This window comes from Arachis ipaensis, chromosome B3 (assembly GCF_059453495.1).
Source record: "Arachis ipaensis isolate K30076 ecotype BB chromosome B3, ASM5945349v1, whole genome shotgun sequence".
Lineage (NCBI taxonomy): Eukaryota > Viridiplantae > Streptophyta > Magnoliopsida > Fabales > Fabaceae > Arachis > Arachis ipaensis.
This window is the reverse complement of record NC_142438.1, coordinates 76,187,017-76,209,480: the sequence shown is the minus strand read 5'-3', so window position 1 is coordinate 76,209,480 and position 22,464 is coordinate 76,187,017.

Here is a 22,464-nt window from a genome sequence, read left to right as displayed (position 1 = left end):
TAGGAAAATAAAATAAAGTCCAACAATATCGAGTAATCAACAGATCTGTAAATTTCTTTTTTTTTAACAAAAAAAATAAATTTTTTTCAACATTAGAAAAATAAAAAATTCTAACAATATCCAAAAAATAAAAAATTGAAAAATTTTAAATTTTTTAAATTAATTTATTCTTAATTTGCGAACAATTGCACCAAAAAAAAGTCAACTGTCCGGGCGTAGTATTATCCGGTAAATAAAAAAGAAAGAAAAATATTTTTTAAAAAAGAAAAAATTTTAAAAAACTAAGTTTTTTATTTTTGAACTTTTAAATTATATTATTAAATGTTTTTTTTAATAATTGGAAAATTAAAATAAAGTTCAACAATATCTAGCAACCAACAGATCTATAAATTTATTATCTTTTTTAATTTTTAAACCAAATAACTAATTTTTTCTAATAGTAGAAAAATAAAAAATTCTAACAATATTCAAAACATAAAAAAGATTGAGAAGTTTAAAATTTTTTTAAGTAATTTATTCTTAATTTGTGAACAAGTGCAGCAAAAAAAGTCAATTGTACAGGTGTAGTATTATCCGGTAAATAAAAAGATAGAAAAATATTTTTTAAAAAATAAAAAATTTTAAAAAACTAAGTTTTTTATTTCTGAATTTTTAAATGATATGATTAAATTCTTTTATTTAAATTACAAAAATAAAATAAAATCTAACAATATCTAGTAAACAACAGATCTGTAAATTTATAATTTTTTTATTTTTAAACTAAAAAATAATTTTTTTTTGAACAGTAGAAAAATAAAAAATTCTAACAATATCTAAAAAATAAAAAATTGAAAAATTTTAAATTTTTTAAATTAATTTATTCTTAATTTGTGAACAAGTGCTGCAAAAAAAGTCAACTGCACAGGTGTAGCATTATTCGGTAAATAAAAAAATAAAAAAATAATTTTAAAAAAATAAAAAATTTAAAAAAACTAAATTTTTTTTGAATTTTTAAATTATAATATTAAATTATTTTATTTAAATTAGGAAAATAAAATAAAAACCAACAATATCTAGTATATAACAGATCTTTAAATTTATTATTTTTTTAATTTTTAATCTAAAAAATAATTTTTTTCCAAAAGTAGAAAAATTAAAAATTCTAACAAAATCCAAATAATAAAAAATTTAAAAATTTAAATTTTTTAAATTAATTTTTTCTTAATTTGTGAACAAGTGCAACAAAAAAAGTCAACAATCCGGGTGTAGCATTATCCGGTGAATAAAAAGGTCAAAAAATATTTTGGAAAAAAATTAAAAATCTAAAAAAACTAAATTTTTTATTTTTGAATTTTTAAATTATATGATTAGTTCTTTTATTTAAATTAGAAAAATAAGATAAAGTCCAGCAATATCTAGTAAATAATAAACCTGCAAATTTTTTTTTAATTTTTAAACTAAAAAAATAAATTTTTTTTCTAATAGTAGAAAAATTAAAAATTACAAAAATATCCAAAAAGTAAAAAATTATAATGTTTGAATTTTTAAATTTATTTATTCTTAATTTGGGAACAATTGCAGCAAAAAAAAGTCAATTGTCCGGGTATAGCATTATCCAGTGAATAAAAAGATAGAAAAATGTTTTTTAAAAAATAAAAAATTTTAAAAAACTAAGTTTTTTATTTTTGAATTTTTAAATTATATTATTAAATTTTTTTATAATAATCAGAAAATTAAAATAAAGTCCAGCAATATCTAGTAACCAACAAATCTGTAAATTTATTATCTTTTTTAATTTTTAAACCAAAAAAATAATTTTTTTCTAATAGTAGAAAAATAAAAAATTCTAACAATATTCAAAAAATATAAAAAATTGAGAAGTTTTAAATTTTTTAAATTAATTTATTCTTAATTTGTGAACAAGTGCAGCAAAAAGAAGTCAATTGTACATGTTTAGCTTTTTTCGCGGAATAAAAAAATAAAAAATATTTTAAAAAAATAAAAAATCTTAAAAAACCAAATTTTTTTTTTAATTTTTATATTATATGATTAAATTCTTTTATTTAAATTAGGAAAATAAAATAAAGTCCAACAATATCGAGTAATCAACAGATCTGTAAATTTCTTTTTTTTTAACAAAAAAAATAAATTTTTTTCAACATTAGAAAAATAAAAAATTCTAACAATATCCAAAAAATAAAAAATTGAAAAATTTTAAATTTTTTAAATTAATTTATTCTTAATTTGCGAACAATTGCACCAAAAAAAAGTCAACTGTCCGGGCGTAGTATTATCCGGTAAATAAAAAAGAAAGAAAAATATTTTTTAAAAAAGAAAAAATTTTAAAAAACTAAGTTTTTTATTTTTGAACTTTTAAATTATATTATTAAATGTTTTTTTTAATAATTGGAAAATTAAAATAAAGTTCAACAATATCTAGCAACCAACAGATCTATAAATTTATTATCTTTTTTAATTTTTAAACCAAATAACTAATTTTTTCTAATAGTAGAAAAATAAAAAATTCTAACAATATTCAAAACATAAAAAAGATTGAGAAGTTTAAAATTTTTTTAAGTAATTTATTCTTAATTTGTGAACAAGTGCAGCAAAAAAAGTCAATTGTACAGGTGTAGTATTATCCGGTAAATAAAAAGATAGAAAAATATTTTTTAAAAAATAAAAAATTTTAAAAAACTAAGTTTTTTATTTCTGAATTTTTAAATGATATGATTAAATTCTTTTATTTAAATTACAAAAATAAAATAAAATCTAACAATATCTAGTAAACAACAGATCTGTAAATTTATAATTTTTTTATTTTTAAACTAAAAAATAATTTTTTTTTGAACAGTAGAAAAATAAAAAATTCTAACAATATCTAAAAAATAAAAAATTGAAAAATTTTAAATTTTTTAAATTAATTTATTCTTAATTTGTAAACAAGTGCTGCAAAAAAAGTCAACTGCACAGGTGTAGCATTATTCGGTAAATAAAAAAATAAAAAAATAATTTTAAAAAAATAAAAAATTTAAAAAAACTAAATTTTTTTTGAATTTTTAAATTATAATATTAAATTATTTTATTTAAATTAGGAAAATAAAATAAAAACCAACAATATCTAGTATATAACAGATCTTTAAATTTATTATTTTTTTAATTTTTAATCTAAAAAATAATTTTTTTCCAAAAGTAGAAAAATTAAAAATTCTAACAAAATCCAAATAATAAAAAATTTAAAAATTTAAATTTTTTAAATTAATTTTTTCTTAATTTGTGAACAAGTGCAACAAAAAAAGTCAACAATCCGGGTGTAGCATTATCCGGTGAATAAAAAGGTCAAAAAATATTTTGGAAAAAAATTAAAAATCTAAAAAAACTAAATTTTTTATTTTTGAATTTTTAAATTATATGATTAGTTCTTTTATTTAAATTAGAAAAATAAGATAAAGTCCAGCAATATCTAGTAAATAACAAACCTGCAAATTTTTTTTTAATTTTTAAACTAAAAAAATAAATTTTTTTTCTAGTTGTAGAAAAATTAAAAATTACAAAAATATCCAAAAAGTAAAAAATTATAATGTTTGAATTTTTAAATTAATTTATTCTTAATTTGGGAACAATTGCAGCAAAAAAAAGTCAATTGTCCGGGTATAGCATTATCCAGTGAATAAAAAGATAGAAAAATGTTTTTTAAAAAATAAAAAATTTTAAAAAACTAAGTTTTTTATTTTTGAATTTTTAAATTATATTATTAAATTTTTTTATAATAATCAGAAAATTAAAATAAAGTCCAGCAATATCTAGTAACCAACAGATCTGTAAATTTATTATCTTTTTTAATTTTTAAACCAAAAAAATAATTTTTTTCTAATAGTAGAAAAATAAAAAATTCTAACAATATTCAAAAAATATAAAAAATTGAGAAGTTTTAAATTTTTTAAATTAATTTATTCTTAATTTGTGAACAAGTGCAGCAAAAAGAAGTCAATTGTACATGTTTAGCTTTTTTCGCGGAATAAAAAAATAAAAAATATTTTAAAAAAATAAAAAATCTTAAAAAACCAAATATTTTTTTTTAATTTTTATATTATATGATTAAATTCTTTTATTTAAATTAGGAAAATAAAATAAAGTCCAACAATATCGAGTAATCAACAGATCTGTAAATTTCTTTTATTTTAACAAAAAAAATAAATTTTTTTCAACATTAGAAAAATAAAAAATTCTAACAATATCCAAAAAATAAAAAATTGAAAAATTTTAAATTTTTTAAATTAATTTATTCTTAATTTGCGAACAATTGCACCAAAAAAAAGTCAACTGTCCGGGCGTAGTATTATCCGGTAAATAAAAAAGAAAGAAAAATATTTTTTAAAAAAGAAAAAATTTTAAAAAACTAAGTTTTTTATTTTTGAACTTTTAAATTATATTATTAAATGTTTTTTTTAATAATTGGAAAATTAAAATAAAGTTCAACAATATCTAGCAACTAACAGATCTATAAATTTATTATCTTTTTTAATTTTTAAACCAAATAACTAATTTTTTCTAATAGTAGAAAAATAAAAAATTCTAACAATATTCAAAACATAAAAAAGATTGAGAAGTTTAAAATTTTTTTAAGTAATTTATTCTTAATTTGTGAACAAGTGCAGCAAAAAAAGTCAATTGTACAGGTGTAGTATTATCCGGTAAATAAAAAGATAGAAAAATATTTTTTAAAAAATAAAAAATTTTAAAAAACTAAGTTTTTTATTTCTGAATTTTTAAATGATATGATTAAATTCTTTTATTTAAATTACAAAAATAAAATAAAATCTAACAATATCTAGTAAACAACAGATCTGTAAATTTATAATTTTTTTATTTTTAAACTAAAAAAATAAATTTTTTTCGAACAGTAGAAAAATAAAAAATTCTAACAATATCTAAAAAATAAAAAATTGAAAAATTTTAAATTTTTTAAATTAATTTATTCTTAATTTGTGAACAAGTGCTGCAAAAAAAGTCAACTGCACAGGTGTAGCATTATTCGGTAAATAAAAAAATAAAAAAATAATTTTAAAAAAATAAAAAATTTAAAAAAACTAAATTTTTTTTTAATTTTTAAATTATAATATTAAATTATTTTATTTAAATTAGGAAAATAAAATAAAAACCAACAATATCTAGTATATAACAGATCTTTAAATTTATTATTTTTTTAATTTTTAATCTAAAAAATAATTTTTTTCCAAAAGTAGAAAAATTAAAAATTCTAACAAAATCCAAATAATAAAAAATTTAAAAATTTAAATTTTTTAAATTAATTTTTTCTTAATTTGTGAACAAGTGCAACAAAAAAAGTCAACAATCCGGGTGTAGCATTATCCGGTGAATAAAAAGGTCAAAAAATATTTTGGAAAAAAATTAAAAATCTAAAAAAAGTAAATTTTTTATTTTTGAATTTTTAAATTATATGATTAGTTCTTTTATTTAAATTAGAAAAATAAGATAAAGTCCAGCAATATCTAGTAAATAACAAACCTGCAAATTTTTTTTTAATTTTTAAACTAAAAAAATAAATTTTTTTCCTAATAGTAGAAAAATTAAAAATTACAAAAATATCCAAAAAGTAAAAAATTATAATGTTTGAATTTTTAAATTAATTTATTCTTAATTTGGGAACAATTGCAGCAAAAAAAAGTCAATTGTCCGGGTATAGCATTATCCAGTGAATAAAAAGATAGAAAAATGTTTTTTAAAAAATAAAAAATTTTAAAAAACTAAGTTTTTTATTTTTGAATTTTTAAATTATATTATTAAATTTTTTTATAATAATCAAAAAATTAAAATAAAGTCCAGCAATATCTAGTAACCAACAAATCTGTAAATTTATTATCTTTTTTAATTTTTAAACCAAAAAAATAATTTTTTTCTAATAGTATAAAAATAAAAAATTCTAACAATATTCAAAAAATATAAAAAATTGAGAAGTTTTAAATTTTTTAAATTAATTTATTCTTAATTTGTGAACAAGTGCAGCAAAAAGAAGTCAATTGTACAGGTTTAGCTTTTTTCGGGGAATAAAAAAATAAAAAATATTTTAAAAAAATAAAAAATCTTAAAAAACCAAATATTTTTTTTAATTTTTATATTATATGATTAAATTCTTTTATTTAAATTAGGAAAATAAAATAAAGTCCAACAATATCGAGTAATCAACAGATCTGTAAATTTCTTTTTTTTTAACAAAAAAAATAAATTTTTTTCAACATTAGAAAAATAAAAAATTCTAACAATATCCAAAAAATAAAAAATTGAAAAATTTTAAATTTTTTAAATTAATTTATTCTTAATTTGCGAACAATTGCACCAAAAAAAAGTCAACTGTCCGGGCGTAGTATTATCCGGTAAATAAAAAAGAAAGAAAAATATTTTTTAAAAAAGAAAAAATTTTAAAAAACTAAGTTTTTTATTTTTGAACTTTTAAATTATATTATTAAATGTTTTTTTTAATAATTGGAAAATTAAAATAAAGTTCAACAATATCTAGCAACCAATAGATCTATAAATTTATTATCTTTTTTAATTTTTAAACCAAATAACTAATTTTTTCTAATAGTAGAAAAATAAAAAATTCTAACAATATTCAAAACATAAAAAAGATTGAGAAGTTTTAAATTTTTTTAAGTAATTTATTCTTAATTTGTGAACAAGTGCAGCAAAAAAAGTCAATTGTACAGGTGTAGTATTATCCGGTAAATAAAAAGATAGAAAAATATTTTTTAAAAAATAAAAAATTTTAAAAAACTAAGTTTTTTATTTCTGAATTTTTAAATGATATGATTAAATTCTTTTATTTAAATTACAAAAATAAAATAAAATCTAACAATATCTAGTAAACAACAGATCTGTAAATTTATAATTTTTTTATTTTTAAACTAAAAAAATAATTTTTTTTCGAAGAGTAGAAAAATAAAAAATTCTAACAATATCTAAAAAATAAAAAATTGAAAAATTTTAAATTTTTTAAATTAATTTATTCTTAATTTGTGAACAAGTGCTGCAAAAAAAGTCAACTGCACAGGTGTAGCATTATTCGGTAAATAAAAAAATAAAAAAATAATTTTAAAAAAATAAAAAATTTAAAAAAACTAATTTTTTTTTGAATTTTTAAATTATAATATTAAATTATTTTATTTAAATTAGGAAAATAAAATAAAAACCAACAATATCTAGTAAATAACAGATCTTTAAATTTATTATTTTTTTAATTTTTAATCTAAAAAATAATTTTTTTCCAAAAGTAGAAAAATTAAAAATTATAACAAAATCCAAATAATAAAAAATTTAAAAATTTAAATTTTTTAAATTAATTTTTTCTTAATTTGTGAACAAGTGCAACAAAAAAAGTCAACAATCCGGGTGTAGCATTATCCGGTGAATAAAAAGGTCAAAAAATATTTTGGAAAAAAATTAAAAATCTAAAAAAACTAAATTTTTTATTTTTGAATTTTTAAATTATATGATTAGTTCTTTTATTTAAATTAGAAAAATAAGATAAAGTCCAGCAATATCTAGTAAATAACAAACCTGCAAATTTTTTTTTAATTTTTAAACTAAAAAAATAAATTTTTTTCCTAATAGTAGAAAAATTAAAAATTACAAATATATCCAAAAAGTAAAAAATTATAATGTTTGAATTTTTAAATTAATTTATTCTTAATTTGGGAACAATTGCAGCAAAAAAAAGTCAATTGTCCGGGTATAGCATTATCCAGTGAATAAAAAGATAGAAAAATGTTTTTTAAAAAATAAAAAATTTTAAAAAACTAAGTTTTTTATTTTTGAATTTTTAAATTATATTATTAAATTTTTTTATAATAATCAAAAAATTAAAATAAAGTCCAGCAATATCTAGTAACCAACAAATCTGTAAATTTATTATCTTTTTTAATTTTTAAACCAAAAAAATAATTTTTTTCTAATAGTATAAAAATAAAAAATTCTAACAATATTAAAAAAATATAAAAAATTGAGAAGTTTTAAATTTTTTAAATTAATTTATTCTTAATTTGTGAACAAGTGCAGCAAAAAGAAGTCAATTGTACAGGTTTAGCTTTTTTCGGGGAATAAAAAAATAAAAAATATTTTAAAAAAATAAAAAATCTTAAAAAACCAAATATTTTTTTTAATTTTTATATTATATGATTAAATTCTTTTATTTAAATTAGGAAAATAAAATAAAGTCCAACAATATCGAGTAATCAACAGATCTGTAAATTTCTTTTTTTTTAACAAAAAAAATAAATTTTTTTCAACATTAGAAAAATAAAAAATTCTAACAATATCCAAAAAATAAAAAATTGAAAAATTTTAAATTTTTTAAATTAATTTATTCTTAATTTGCGAACAATTGCACCAAAAAAAAGTCAACTGTCCGGGCGTAGTATTATCCGGTAAATAAAAAAGAAAGAAAAATATTTTTTAAAAAAGAAAAAATTTTAAAAAACTAAGTTTTTTATTTTTGAACTTTTAAATTATATTATTAAATGTTTTTTTTAATAATTGGAAAATTAAAATAAAGTTCAACAATATCTAGCAACCAATAGATCTATAAATTTATTATCTTTTTTAATTTTTAAACCAAATAACTAATTTTTTCTAATAGTAGAAAAATAAAAAATTCTAACAATATTCAAAACATAAAAAAGATTGAGAAGTTTTAAATTTTTTTAAGTAATTTATTCTTAATTTGTGAACAAGTGCAGCAAAAAAAGTCAATTGTACAGGTGTAGTATTATCCGGTAAATAAAAAGATAGAAAAATATTTTTTAAAAAATAAAAAATTTTAAAAAACTAAGTTTTTTATTTCTGAATTTTTAAATGATATGATTAAATTCTTTTATTTAAATTACAAAAATAAAATAAAATCTAACAATATCTAGTAAATAACAGATCTGTAAATTTATAATTTTTTTATTTTTAAACTAAAAAAATAATTTTTTTTCGAAGAGTAGAAAAATAAAAAATTCTAACAATATCTAAAAAATAAAAAATTGAAAAATTTTAAATTTTTTAAATTAATTTATTCTTAATTTGTGAACAAGTGCTGCAAAAAAAGTCAACTGCACAGGTGTAGCATTATTCGGTAAATAAAAAAATAAAAAAATAATTTTAAAAAAATAAAAAATTTAAAAAAACTAATTTTTTTTTGAATTTTTAAATTATAATATTGAATTATTTTATTTAAATTAGGAAAATAAAATAAAAACCAACAATATCTAGTAAATAACAGATCTTTAAATTTATTATTTTTTTAATTTTTAATCTAAAAAATAATTTTTTTCCAAAAGTAGAAAAATTAAAAATTCTAACAAAATCCAAATAATAAAAAATTTAAAAATTTAAATTTTTTAAATTAATTTTTTCTTAATTTGTGAACAAGTGCAACAAAAAAAGTCAACAATCCGGGTGTAGCATTATCCGGTGAATAAAAAGGTCAAAAAATATTTTGGAAAAAAATTAAAAATCTAAAAAAACTAAATTTTTTATTTTTGAATTTTTAAATTATATGATTAGTTCTTTTATTTAAATTAGAAAAATAAGATAAAGTCCAGCAATATCTAGTAAATAACAAACCTGCAAATTTTTTTTTAATTTTTAAACTAAAAAAATAAATTTTTTTCCTAATAGTAGAAAAATTAAAAATTACAAAAATATCCAAAAAGTAAAAAATTATAATGTTTGAATTTTTAAATTAATTTATTCTTAATTTGGGAACAATTGCAGCAAAAAAAAGTCAATTGTCCGGGTATAGCATTATCCAGTGAATAAAAAGATAGAAAAATGTTTTTTAAAAAATAAAAAATTTTAAAAAACTAAGTTTTTTATTTTTGAATTTTTAAATTATATTATTAAATTTTTTTATAATAATCAAAAAATTAAAATAAAGTCCAGCAATATCTAGTAACCAACAAATCTGTAAATTTATTATCTTTTTTAATTTTTAAACCAAAAAAATAATTTTTTTCTAATAGTATAAAAATAAAAAATTCTAACAATATTAAAAAAATATAAAAAATTGAGAAGTTTTAAATTTTTTAAATTAATTTATTCTTAATTTGTGAACAAGTGCAGCAAAAAGAAGTCAATTGTACAGGTTTAGCTTTTTTCGGGGAATAAAAAAATAAAAAATATTTTAAAAAAATAAAAAATCTTAAAAAACCAAATATTTTTTTTAATTTTTATATTATATGATTAAATTCTTTTATTTAAATTAGGAAAATAAAATAAAGTCCAACAATATCGAGTAATCAACAGATCTGTAAATTTCTTTTTTTTTAACAAAAAAAATAAATTTTTTTCAACATTAGAAAAATAAAAAATTCTAACAATATCCAAAAAATAAAAAATTGAAAAATTTTAAATTTTTTAAATTAATTTATTCTTAATTTGCGAACAATTGCACCAAAAAAAAGTCAACTGTCCGGGCGTAGTATTATCCGGTAAATAAAAAAGAAAGAAAAATATTTTTTAAAAAAGAAAAAATTTTAAAAAACTAAGTTTTTTATTTTTGAACTTTTAAATTATATTATTAAATGTTTTTTTTAATAATTGGAAAATTAAAATAAAGTTCAACAATATCTAGCAACCAATAGATCTATAAATTTATTATCTTTTTTAATTTTTAAACCAAATAACTAATTTTTTCTAATAGTAGAAAAATAAAAAATTCTAACAATATTCAAAACATAAAAAAGATTGAGAAGTTTTAAATTTTTTTAAGTAATTTATTCTTAATTTGTGAACAAGTGCAGCAAAAAAAGTCAATTGTACAGGTGTAGTATTATCCGGTAAATAAAAAGATAGAAAAATATTTTTTAAAAAATAAAAAATTTTAAAAAACTAAGTTTTTTATTTCTGAATTTTTAAATGATATGATTAAATTCTTTTATTTAAATTACAAAAATAAAATAAAATCTAACAATATCTAGTAAACAACAGATCTGTAAATTTATAATTTTTTTATTTTTAAACTAAAAAAATAATTTTTTTTCGAAGAGTAGAAAAATAAAAAATTCTAACAATATCTAAAAAATAAAAAATTGAAAAATTTTAAATTTTTTAAATTAATTTATTCTTAATTTGTGAACAAGTGCTGCAAAAAAAGTCAACTGCACAGGTGTAGCATTATTCGGTAAATAAAAAAATAAAAAAATAATTTTAAAAAAATAAAAAATTTAAAAAAACTAATTTTTTTTTGAATTTTTAAATTATAATATTAAATTATTTTATTTAAATTAGGAAAATAAAATAAAAACCAACAATATCTAGTAAATAACAGATCTTTAAATTTATTATTTTTTTAATTTTTAATCTAAAAAATAATTTTTTTCCAAAAGTAGAAAAATTAAAAATTCTAACAAAATCCAAATAATAAAAAATTTAAAAATTTAAATTTTTTAAATTAATTTTTTCTTAATTTGTGAACAAGTGCAACAAAAAAAGTCAACAATCCGGGTGTAGCATTATCCGGTGAATAAAAAGGTCAAAAAATATTTTGGAAAAAAATTAAAAATCTAAAAAAACTAAATTTTTTATTTTTGAATTTTTAAATTATATGATTAGTTCTTTTATTTAAATTAGAAAAATAAGATAAAGTCCAGCAATATCTAGTAAATAACAAACCTGTAAATTTTTTTTTAATTTTTAAACTAAAAAAATAAATTTTTTTCTAATAGTAGAAAAATTAAAAATTACAAAAATATCCAAAAAGTAAAAAATTATAATGTTTGAATTTTTAAATTAATTTATTCTTAATTTGGGAACAATTGCAGCAAAAAAAAGTCAATTGTCCGGGTATAGCATTATCCAGTGAATAAAAAGATAGAAAAATATTTTTTAAAAAATAAAAAATTTTAAAAAACTAAGTTTTTTATTTTTGAATTTTTAAATTATATTATTAAATTTTTTTATAATAATCAGAAAATTAAAATAAAGTCCAGCAATATCTAGTAACCAACAGATCTGTAAATTTATTATCTTTTTTAATTTTTAAACCAAAATTTTTTTTTTCTAATAGTAGAAAAATAAAAAATTCTAACAATATTCAAAAAATATAAAAAATTGAGAAGTTTTAAATTTTTTAAATTAATTTATTCTTAATTTGTGAACAAGTGCAGCAAAAAAAAGTCAATTGTACAGGTTTAGCTTTTTTCGGGGAATAAAAAAATAAAAAATATTTTAAAAAAATAAAAAATCTTAAAAAACCAAATATTTTTTTTTAATTTTTATATTATATGATTAAATTCTTTTATTTAAATTAGGAAAATAAAATAAAGTCCAACAATATCGAGTAATCAACAGATCTGTAAATTTCTTTTTTTTTAAACAAAAAAAATAAATTTTTTTCAACATTAGAAAAATAAAAAATTCTAACAATATCCAAAAAATAAAAAATTGAAAAATTTTAAATTTTTTAATTAATTTATTCTTAATTTGCGAACAATTGCACCAAAAAAAAGTCAACTGTCCGGGCGTAGTATTATCCGGTAAATAAAAAAGAAAGAAAAATATTTTTTAAAAAAGAAAAATTTTTATAAAACTAAGTTTTTTATTTTTGAACTTTTAAATTATATTATTAAATGTTTTTTTTAATAATTGGAAAATTAAAATAAAGTTCAACAATATCTAGCAACCAACAGATCTATAAATTTATTATCTTTTTTAATTTTTAAACCAAATAACTAATTTTTTCTAATAGTAGAAAAATAAAAAATTCTAACAATATTCAAAACATAAAAAAGATTGAGAAGTTTTAAATTTTTTTAAGTAATTTATTCTTAATTTGTGAACAAGTGCAGCAAAAAAAGTCAATTGTACAGGTGTAGTATTATCCGGTAAATAAAAAGATAGAAAAATATTTTTTAAAAAATAAAAAATTTTAAAAAACTAAGTTTTTTATTTCTGAATTTTTAAATGATATGATTAAATTCTTTTATTTAAATTACAAAAATAAAATAAAATCTAACAATATCTAGTAAACAACAGATCTGTAAATTTATAATTTTTTTATTTTTAAACTAAAAAAATAATTTTTTTTCGAAGAGTAGAAAAATAAAAAATTCTAACAATATCTAAAAAATAAAAAATTGAAAAATTTTAAATTTTTTAAATTAATTTATTCTTAATTTGTGAACAAGTGCTGCAAAAAAAGTCAACTGCACAGGTGTAGCATTATTCGGTAAATAAAAAAATAAAAAAATAATTTTAAAAAAATAAAAAATTTAAAAAAACTAATTTTTTTTTGAATTTTTAAATTATAATATTAAATTATTTTATTTAAATTAGGAAAATAAAATAAAAACCAACAATATCTAGTAAATAACAGATCTTTAAATTTATTATTTTTTTAATTTTTAATCTAAAAAATAATTTTTTTCCAAAAGTAGAAAAATTAAAAATTCTAACAAAATCCAAATAATAAAAAATTTAAAAATTTAAATTTTTTAAATTAATTTTTTCTTAATTTGTGAACAAGTGCAACAAAAAAAGTCAACAATCCGGGTGTAGCATTATCCGGTGAATAAAAAGGTCAAAAAATATTTTGGAAAAAAATTAAAAATCTAAAAAAACTAAATTTTTTATTTTTGAATTTTTAAATTATATGATTAGTTCTTTTATTTAAATTAGAAAAATAAGATAAAGTCCAGCAATATCTAGTAAATAACAAACCTGCAAATTTTTTTTTAATTTTTAAACTAAAAAAATAAATTTTTTTCCTAATAGTAGAAAAATTAAAAATTACAAAAATATCCAAAAAGTAAAAAATTATAATGTTTGAATTTTTAAATTAATTTATTCTTAATTTGGGAACAATTGCAGCAAAAAAAAGTCAATTGTCCGGGTATAGCATTATCCAGTGAATAAAAAGATAGAAAAATATTTTTTAAAAAATAAAAAATTTTAAAAAACTAAGTTTTTTATTTTTGAATTTTTAAATTATATTATTAAATTTTTTTATAATAATCAGAAAATTAAAATAAAGTCCAGCAATATCTAGTAACCAACAGATCTGTAAATTTATTATCTTTTTTAATTTTTAAACCAAAAATTTTTTTTTTCTAATAGTAGAAAAATAAAAAATTCTAACAATATTCAAAAAATATAAAAAATTGAGAAGTTTTAAATTTTTTAAATTAATTTATTCTTAATTTGTGAACAAGTGCAGCAAAAAAAAGTCAATTGTACAGGTTTAGCTTTTTTCGGGGAATAAAAAAATAAAAAATATTTTAAAAAAATAAAAAATCTTAAAAAACCAAATATTTTTTTTTAATTTTTATATTATATGATTAAATTCTTTTATTTAAATTAGGAAAATAAAATAAAGTCCAACAATATCGAGTAATCAACAGATCTGTAAATTTCTTTTTTTTTAAACAAAAAAAATAAATTTTTTTCAACATTAGAAAAATAAAAAATTCTAACAATATCCAAAAAATAAAAAATTGAAAAATTTTAAATTTTTTAATTAATTTATTCTTAATTTGCGAACAATTGCACCAAAAAAAAGTCAACTGTCCGGGCGTAGTATTATCCGGTAAATAAAAAAGAAAGAAAAATATTTTTTAAAAAAGAAAAATTTTTATAAAACTAAGTTTTTTATTTTTGAACTTTTAAATTATATTATTAAATGTTTTTTTTAATAATTGGAAAATTAAAATAAAGTTCAACAATATCTAGCAACCAACAGATCTATAAATTTATTATCTTTTTTAATTTTTAAACCAAATAACTAATTTTTTCTAATAGTAGAAAAATAAAAAATTCTAACAATATTCAAAACATAAAAAAGATTGAGAAGTTTTAAATTTTTTTAAGTAATTTATTCTTAATTTGTGAACAAGTGCAGCAAAAAAAGTCAATTGTACAGGTGTAGTATTATCCGGTAAATAAAAAGATAGAAAAATATTTTTTAAAAAATAAAAAATTTTAAAAAACTAAGTTTTTTATTTCTGAATTTTTAAATGATATGATTAAATTCTTTTATTTAAATTACAAAAATAAAATAAAATCTAACAATATCTAGTAAACAACAGATCTGTAAATTTATAATTTTTTTATTTTTAAACTAAAAAAATAATTTTTTTTCGAACAGTAGAAAAATAAAAAATTCTAACAATATCTAAAAAATAAAAAATTGAAAAATTTTAAATTTTTTAAATTAATTTATTCTTAATTTGTGAACAAGTGCTGCAAAAAAAGTCAACTGCACAGGTGTAGCATTATTCGGTAAATAAAAAAATAAAAAAATAATTTTAAAAAAATAAAAAATTTAAAAAAACTAAATTTTTTTTGAATTTTTAAATTATAATATTAAATTATTTTATTTAAATTAGGAAAATAAAATAAAAACCAACAATATCTAGTAAATAACAGATCTTTAAATTTATTATTTTTTTAATTTTTAATCTAAAAAATAATTTTTTTCCAAAAGTAGAAAAATTAAAAATTCTAACAAAATCCAAATAATAAAAAATTTAAAAATTTAAATTTTTTAAATTAATTTTTTCTTAATTTGTGAACAAGTGCAACAAAAAAAGTCAACAATCCGGGTGTAGCATTATCCGGTGAATAAAAAGGTCAAAAAATATTTTGGAAAAAAATTAAAAATCTAAAAAAACTAAATTTTTTATTTTTGAATTTTTAAATTATATGATTAGTTCTTTTATTTAAATTAGAAAAATAAGATAAAGTCCAGCAATATCTAGTAAATAACAAACCTGTAAATTTTTTTTTAATTTTTAAACTAAAAAAATAAATTTTTTTTCTAATAGTAGAAAAATTAAAAATTACAAAAATATCCAAAAAGTAAAAAATTAAAATTTTTGAATTTTTAAATTAATTTATTCTTAATTTGGGAACAATTGCAGCAAAAAAAAGTCAATTGTCCGGGTATAGCATTATCCAGTGAATAAAAAGATAGAAAAATATTTTTTAAAAAATAAAAAATTTTAAAAAACTAAGTTTTTTATTTTTGAATTTTTAAATTATATTATTAAATTTTTTTATAATAATCAGAAAATTAAAATAAAGTCCAGCAATATCTAGTAACCAACAGATCTGTAAATTTATTATCTTTTTTAATTTTTAAACCAAAAAAATATTTTTTTTCTAATAGTAGAAAAATAAAAAATTCTAACAATATTCAAAAAATATAAAAGATTGAGAAGTTTTAAATTTTTTAAATTAATTTATTCTTAATTTGTGAACAAGTGCTGCAAAGAAAGTCAACTGTATAGGTGTAGCATTATTCGATAAAAAAAATAAAAAAATATTTTTAAAAAATTAAAATTAAAAAAAACCAATTTTTTTTTGAATTTTTAAATTATAATATTAAATTATTTTATTTAAATTAGGAAAATAAAATAAAGACCAACAATATCTAGTAAATAACAGATCTATAAATTTATTATTTTTTTTAATTTTTAATTTAAAAAATAATTTTTTTCCAAAAGTAGAAAAATAAAAAATTCTATCAAAATCCAAAAAATAAAAAATTTAAATATTTTAAATTTTTTAAGTTAATTTTTTCTTAATTTGTGAACAAGTGCAACAAAAAAAGTCAACAATCCGGGTGTAGCATTATCCGGTAAATAAAAAGGTAAAAAAATATTTTAAAAAAAAATTAAAAATCTAAAAAAACTAAATTTTTTATTTTTGAATTTTTAAATTATATGATTAATTCTTTTATTTAAATTAGGAAAATAAGATAAAGTCCAGCAATATCTAGTAAATAACAAATCTGTAAATTTTTTTTTAATTTTTAAACTAAAAAAATAAAATTTTTTCAAATAGTAGAAAAATAAAAAATTCCAAAAATATCCAACAAATAAATGAATTAAAATTTTTGAATTTTTAAATTAATTTATTCTTAATTTGGGAACAATTGCAGCAAAAAAAGTCAATTGTCCGGGTGTAGCATTATCCAGTGAATAAAAAGATAGAAAAATATTTTTTAAAAAATAAAAAATTTTAAAAAACTAATTTTTTTATTTTTGAATTTTTAAATTATATTATTAATTCTTTTATTTAAATTAGAAAAATAAGATAAAGTCCAGCAATATCTAGTAAATAACAAATCTATAAATTTTTTTTTAATTTTTAAACTAAAAAAATAAAATTTTTTCTAAAAGTAGAAAAATAAAAAATTCTAAAAATATCCAAAAAATAAAAAATTACAATTTTTGAATAAATTAATTTATTTTTAATTTGGGAACAATTGCAGCAAAAAAGTCAATTGTCCGGGTGTAGCATTATCCAGTGAATAAAAAGATAGAAAAATATTTTTTAAAAACTAAAAAAATTTATAAAACTAAGTTTTTTATTTTTTAATTTTTAAATTATATTATTAAATTTTTTTATAATAATCAGAAAATTAAAATAAATTCCAGCAATATCTAGTAACCAACATATCTGTAAATTTATTATCTTTTTTAATTTTTAAACCAAAAAAATAATTTTTTCTCTAATAGTAGAAAAATAAAAAATTCTAACAATATTTAAAAATAAAAAAATTAAGAAGTTTTAAATTTTTTAAATTAATTTATTCTTAATTTGTGAACAAGTGCAGCAAAAAAAAAGTCAATTGTACAGGTCTAGCTTTTTTCTGTGATTAAAAAAATAAAAAATCTTAAAAAACCAAATTTTTTATTTTATAATTTTTATATTATATGATTAAAATCTTTTATTTAAATTAGGAAAACAAAATAAAGTCAAACAATATCAAGTAATCAACAGATCTGTAAATTTCTTTTTTTTTTAAACAAAAAAATTAATTTTTTTCAACATTAGATAAATAAAAAATTCTAACAATATCCAAAAAAAAAATTGAAAAATTTTAAATTTTTTAATTAATTTATTCTTAATTTGTGAACATTTGCAGCAAAAAAAGTCAACTACCCGGGTGTAGTATTATCCGGTAAATAAAAAGATAGAAAAATATTTTTTAAAAAAGAAAAAAATTTAAAAAACTAAGTTTTTTATTTTTGAATTTTTAAATTATATTATTTAATGTTTTTTATAATAATTAGAAAATTAAAAGAAAGTCCAACAATATCTAGCAAACAACATATCTATAAATTTATTATCTTTTTTAATTTTTAAACCAAAAAAATAATTTTCTTTTCTAATAGTAGAAAAATAAAAAATTCTAACAATATTCAAAACATAAAAAAATTGAGAATTTTTAACTTTTTTAATTAATTTATTCTTAATTTGTAAACAAGTACAACAAAAAAAAGTCAATTGTACAAGTGTAGTATTATCCGGTAAATAAAAAGATAGAAAAATATTTTTTAAAAAATAAAAAATTTTAAAAAGCTAAGTTTTTTATTTCTGAATTTTTAAATTATATGATTAAATTATTTTATTTAAATTACAAAAATAAAATAAAATCCAACAATATCTATTAAACAACAGATCTGTAAATTTATTATTTTTTTTATTTTTAAACTAAAAAATTAAATTTTTTCCAACAGTAGAAAAATAAAAAATTCTAACAATATCCAAAAAATAAAAAATTGAAAAATTTTAAATTTTTTAAATTATTTTATTCTTAATTTGTGAACAAGTGCTGCAAAGAAAGTCAACTGTACAGGTGTACCATTATTCGGTAAATAAAAAAATAAAAAAATATTTTAAAAAAATAAAAAATTAAAAAAACCAAATTTATTTTGAATTTTTAAATTATAATATTAAATTTTTTTATTTAAATTAAGAAAATAAAATAAAGACCAACAATATCTAGTAAATAATAGATCTGTAAATTTATTATTTTTTTTATTTTTAATTTAAAAAATATTTTTTTTCCAAAAGTAGAAAAATAAAAAATTCTAACAAAATCCAAAAAATAAAAAATTTAAAAATTTTAAATTTTTTAAATTAATTTTTTCTTAATTTGTGAACAAGTGCAACAAAAAAAGTCAACAATCCGGGTGTAGCATTATCCGGTAAATAAAAAGGTAAAAAAATATTTTAGAAAAAAATTAAAAATCTAAAAAAACTAAATTTTTTATTTTTGAATTTTTAAATTATATGATTAATTCTTTTATTTAAATTAGAAAAATAAGATAGAGTCCAGCAATATCTAGTAAATAACAAATCTGTAAATTTTTTTTTAATTTTTAAACTAAAAAAAATTTTTTTTTCTAATAGTAGAAAAATAAAAAATTCTAAAAATATAAAAAAAATTAAAAAATTAAAATTTTTGAATAAATTAATTTATTTTTAATTTGGGAACAATTGCAGCAAAAAAATTCAATTGTCCGGGTGTAGCATTATCCAGTGAATAAAAAGATAAAAAAATATTTTTTAAAAAATAAAAAATTTTAAAAAACTAATTTTTTTATTTTTGAATTTTTAAATTATATTATTAAATTTTTTTTATAATAATCATAAAATTAAAATAAAGTCCAGCAATATCTAGTAACCAACAGATCTGTAAATTTATTATCTTTTTTAATTTTTAAACCAAAAAAATAATTTTTTCTCTAATAGTAGAAAAATAAAAAATTCTAACAATATTCAAAAATAAAAAAATTAAGAAGTTTTAAATTTTTTAAATTAATTTATTCCTAATTTGTGAACCAGTGCAGCAAAAAAAAGTCAATTGTACAGGTCTAGCTTTTTTCGGTGATTAAAAAAATAAAAAATATTTTAAAAAAATAAAAAATATTTTAAAAAAATAAAAAATCTTAAAAAACCAAATTTTTTATTTTATAATTTTTATATTATATGATTAAAATCTTTTTTTAAATTAGGAAAACAAAATAAAGTCAAACAATATCGAGTAAACAACAGATCTGTAAATTTCTTTTTTTTAAACAAAAAAATAAATTTTTTTAAACATTAGAAAAATAAAAAATTCTAACAATATCCAAAAAATAAAAAATTGAAAAATTTTAAATTTTTTAAATTAATTTATTCTTAATTTGTGAACAATTGCAGCAAAAAAAAGTCAACTGTCCGGGTGTAGTATTATCCGGTAAATAAAAAGATAGAAAAAATTATTTATAAAAGAAAAATTTTAAAAAACTAAATTTTTTATTTTTGAATTTTTAAATTATATTATTAAATGTTTTTTATAATAATTAAAAAATTAAAATAAAGTCCAACAATATCTAGCAACAGACAAATCTATAAATTTATTATCTTTTTTAATTTTTAAACCAAAAAAATAATTTTTTTCTAAAAGTAGAAAAATAAAAAATTCTAACAATATTCAAAACATAAAAAAAATTGAGAAGTTTTAATTTTTTTTAATTAATTTATTCTTAATTTGTGAACAAGAGCAGCAAAAAAAAGTCAATTGTACAGGTGTAGTATTATCCGGTAAATAAAAAGATAGAAAAATATTTTTTAAAAAATAAAAAATTTTAAAAAACTAAGTTTTTTATTTCTGAATTTTTAAATTATATGATTAAATTATTTTATTTAAATTACGAAAATAAAATAAAATCCAACAATATCTAGTAAACAACAGATCTGTAAATTTATTATTTTTTTATTTTTAAACTAAAAAATTAAATTTTTTTCCAATAGTAGAAAAATAAAAAATTCTAAAAATATCCAAAAAATAAAAAATTGAAAAAGTTTAAATTTTTTAAATTAATTTATTCTTAATTTGTGAACAAGTGCTGCAAAAAAAGTAAACTGTACAGGTGTAGCATTATTCGGTAAATAAAAAAATAAAAAATTTAAAAAAACTAAATTTTTTTTATTTTTTAAATTTTAATATTAAATTATTTTATTTAAATTAGGAAAATAAAATAAAGACCAACAATATCTAGTAAATAATAAATCTGTAATTTTATTATTTTTTTAATTTTTAATTTAAAAAATAAATTTTTTCGAAAAGTAGAAAAATAAAAAATTCTAACAAAATCCGAAATATAAAAAATTTAAAAATTTAAAATTTTTTAAATTAATTTTTTGTTAATTTGTGAACAAGTGCAACAAAAAAAGTCAACAATCCGGGTGTAGCATTATCCGGTGAATAAAAAGGTAAAAAAATATTTTAGAAAAAAATTAAAAATCTAAAAAAACTAAATTTTTTAGTTTTGAATTTTTAAATTATATGATTAATTCTTTTATTTAAATTAGAAAAATAAGATAAAGTCCAGCAATATCTAGTAAATAACAAATCTGTAATTTTTTTTTAATTTTTAAACTAAAAAAATAAAATTTTTTCTAAAAGTAGAAAAATAAAAAATTCTAAAAATATCCAAAAAATAAAAAAATTACAATTTTTGAATAAATTAATTTATTTTTAATTTGGGAACAATTGCAGCAAAAAAGTCAATTGTCCGGGTGTAGCATTATCCAGTGAATAAAAAGATAGAAAAATATTTTTTAAAAAATAAAAAATTTTAAAAAACTAATTTTTTTATTTTTGAATTTTTAAATTATATTATTAAATTTTTTTATAATAATCATAAAATTAAAATAAAGTCCAGCAATATCTAGTAACCAACAGATCTGTAAATTTATTATCTTTTTTAATTTTTAAACCAAAAAAATATTTTTTTCTCTAATAGTAGAAAAATAAAAAATTCTAACAATATTCAAAAATAAAAAAATTAAGAAGTTTTAAATTTTTTAAATTAATTTATTCCTAATTTGTGAACCAGTGCAGCAAAAAAAAGTCAATTGTACAGGTCTAGCTTTTTTCGGTGATTAAAAAAATAAAAAATATTTTAAAAAAATAAAAAATCTTAAAAAACCAAATTTTTTATTTTATAATTTTTATATTATATGATTAAAATCTTTTTTTAAATTAGGAAAACAAAATAAAGTCAAACAATATCGAGTAAACAACAGATCTGTAAATTTCTTTTTTTTAAACAAAAAAATAAATTTTTTTAAACATTAGAAAAATAAAAAATTCTAACAATATCCAAAAAATAAAAAATTGAAAAATTTTAAATTTTTTAAATTAATTTATTCTTAATTTGTGAACAATTGCAGCAAAAAACGTCAACTGTCCGGGTGTAGTATTATCCGGTAAATAAAAAGATAGAAAAAATTATTTATAAAAGAAAAATTTTAAAAAACTAAATTTTTTATTTTTGAATTTTTAATTTATATTATTAAATGTTTTTTATAATAATTAAAAAATTAAAATAAAGTCCAACAATATCTAGCAACAGACAAATCTATAAATTTATTATCTTTTTTAATTTTTAAACCAAAAAAATAATTTTTTTCTAAAAGTAGAAAAATAAAAAATTCTAACAATATTCAAAACATAAAAAAAATTGAGAAGTTTTAATTTTTTTTAATTAATTTATTCTTAATTTGTGAACAAGAGCAGCAAAAAAAAGTCAATTGTACAGGTGTAGTATTATCTGGTAAATAAAAAGATAGAAAAATATTTTTTAAAAAATAAAAAATTTTAAAAAACTAAGTTTTTTATTTCTGAATTTTTAAATTATATGA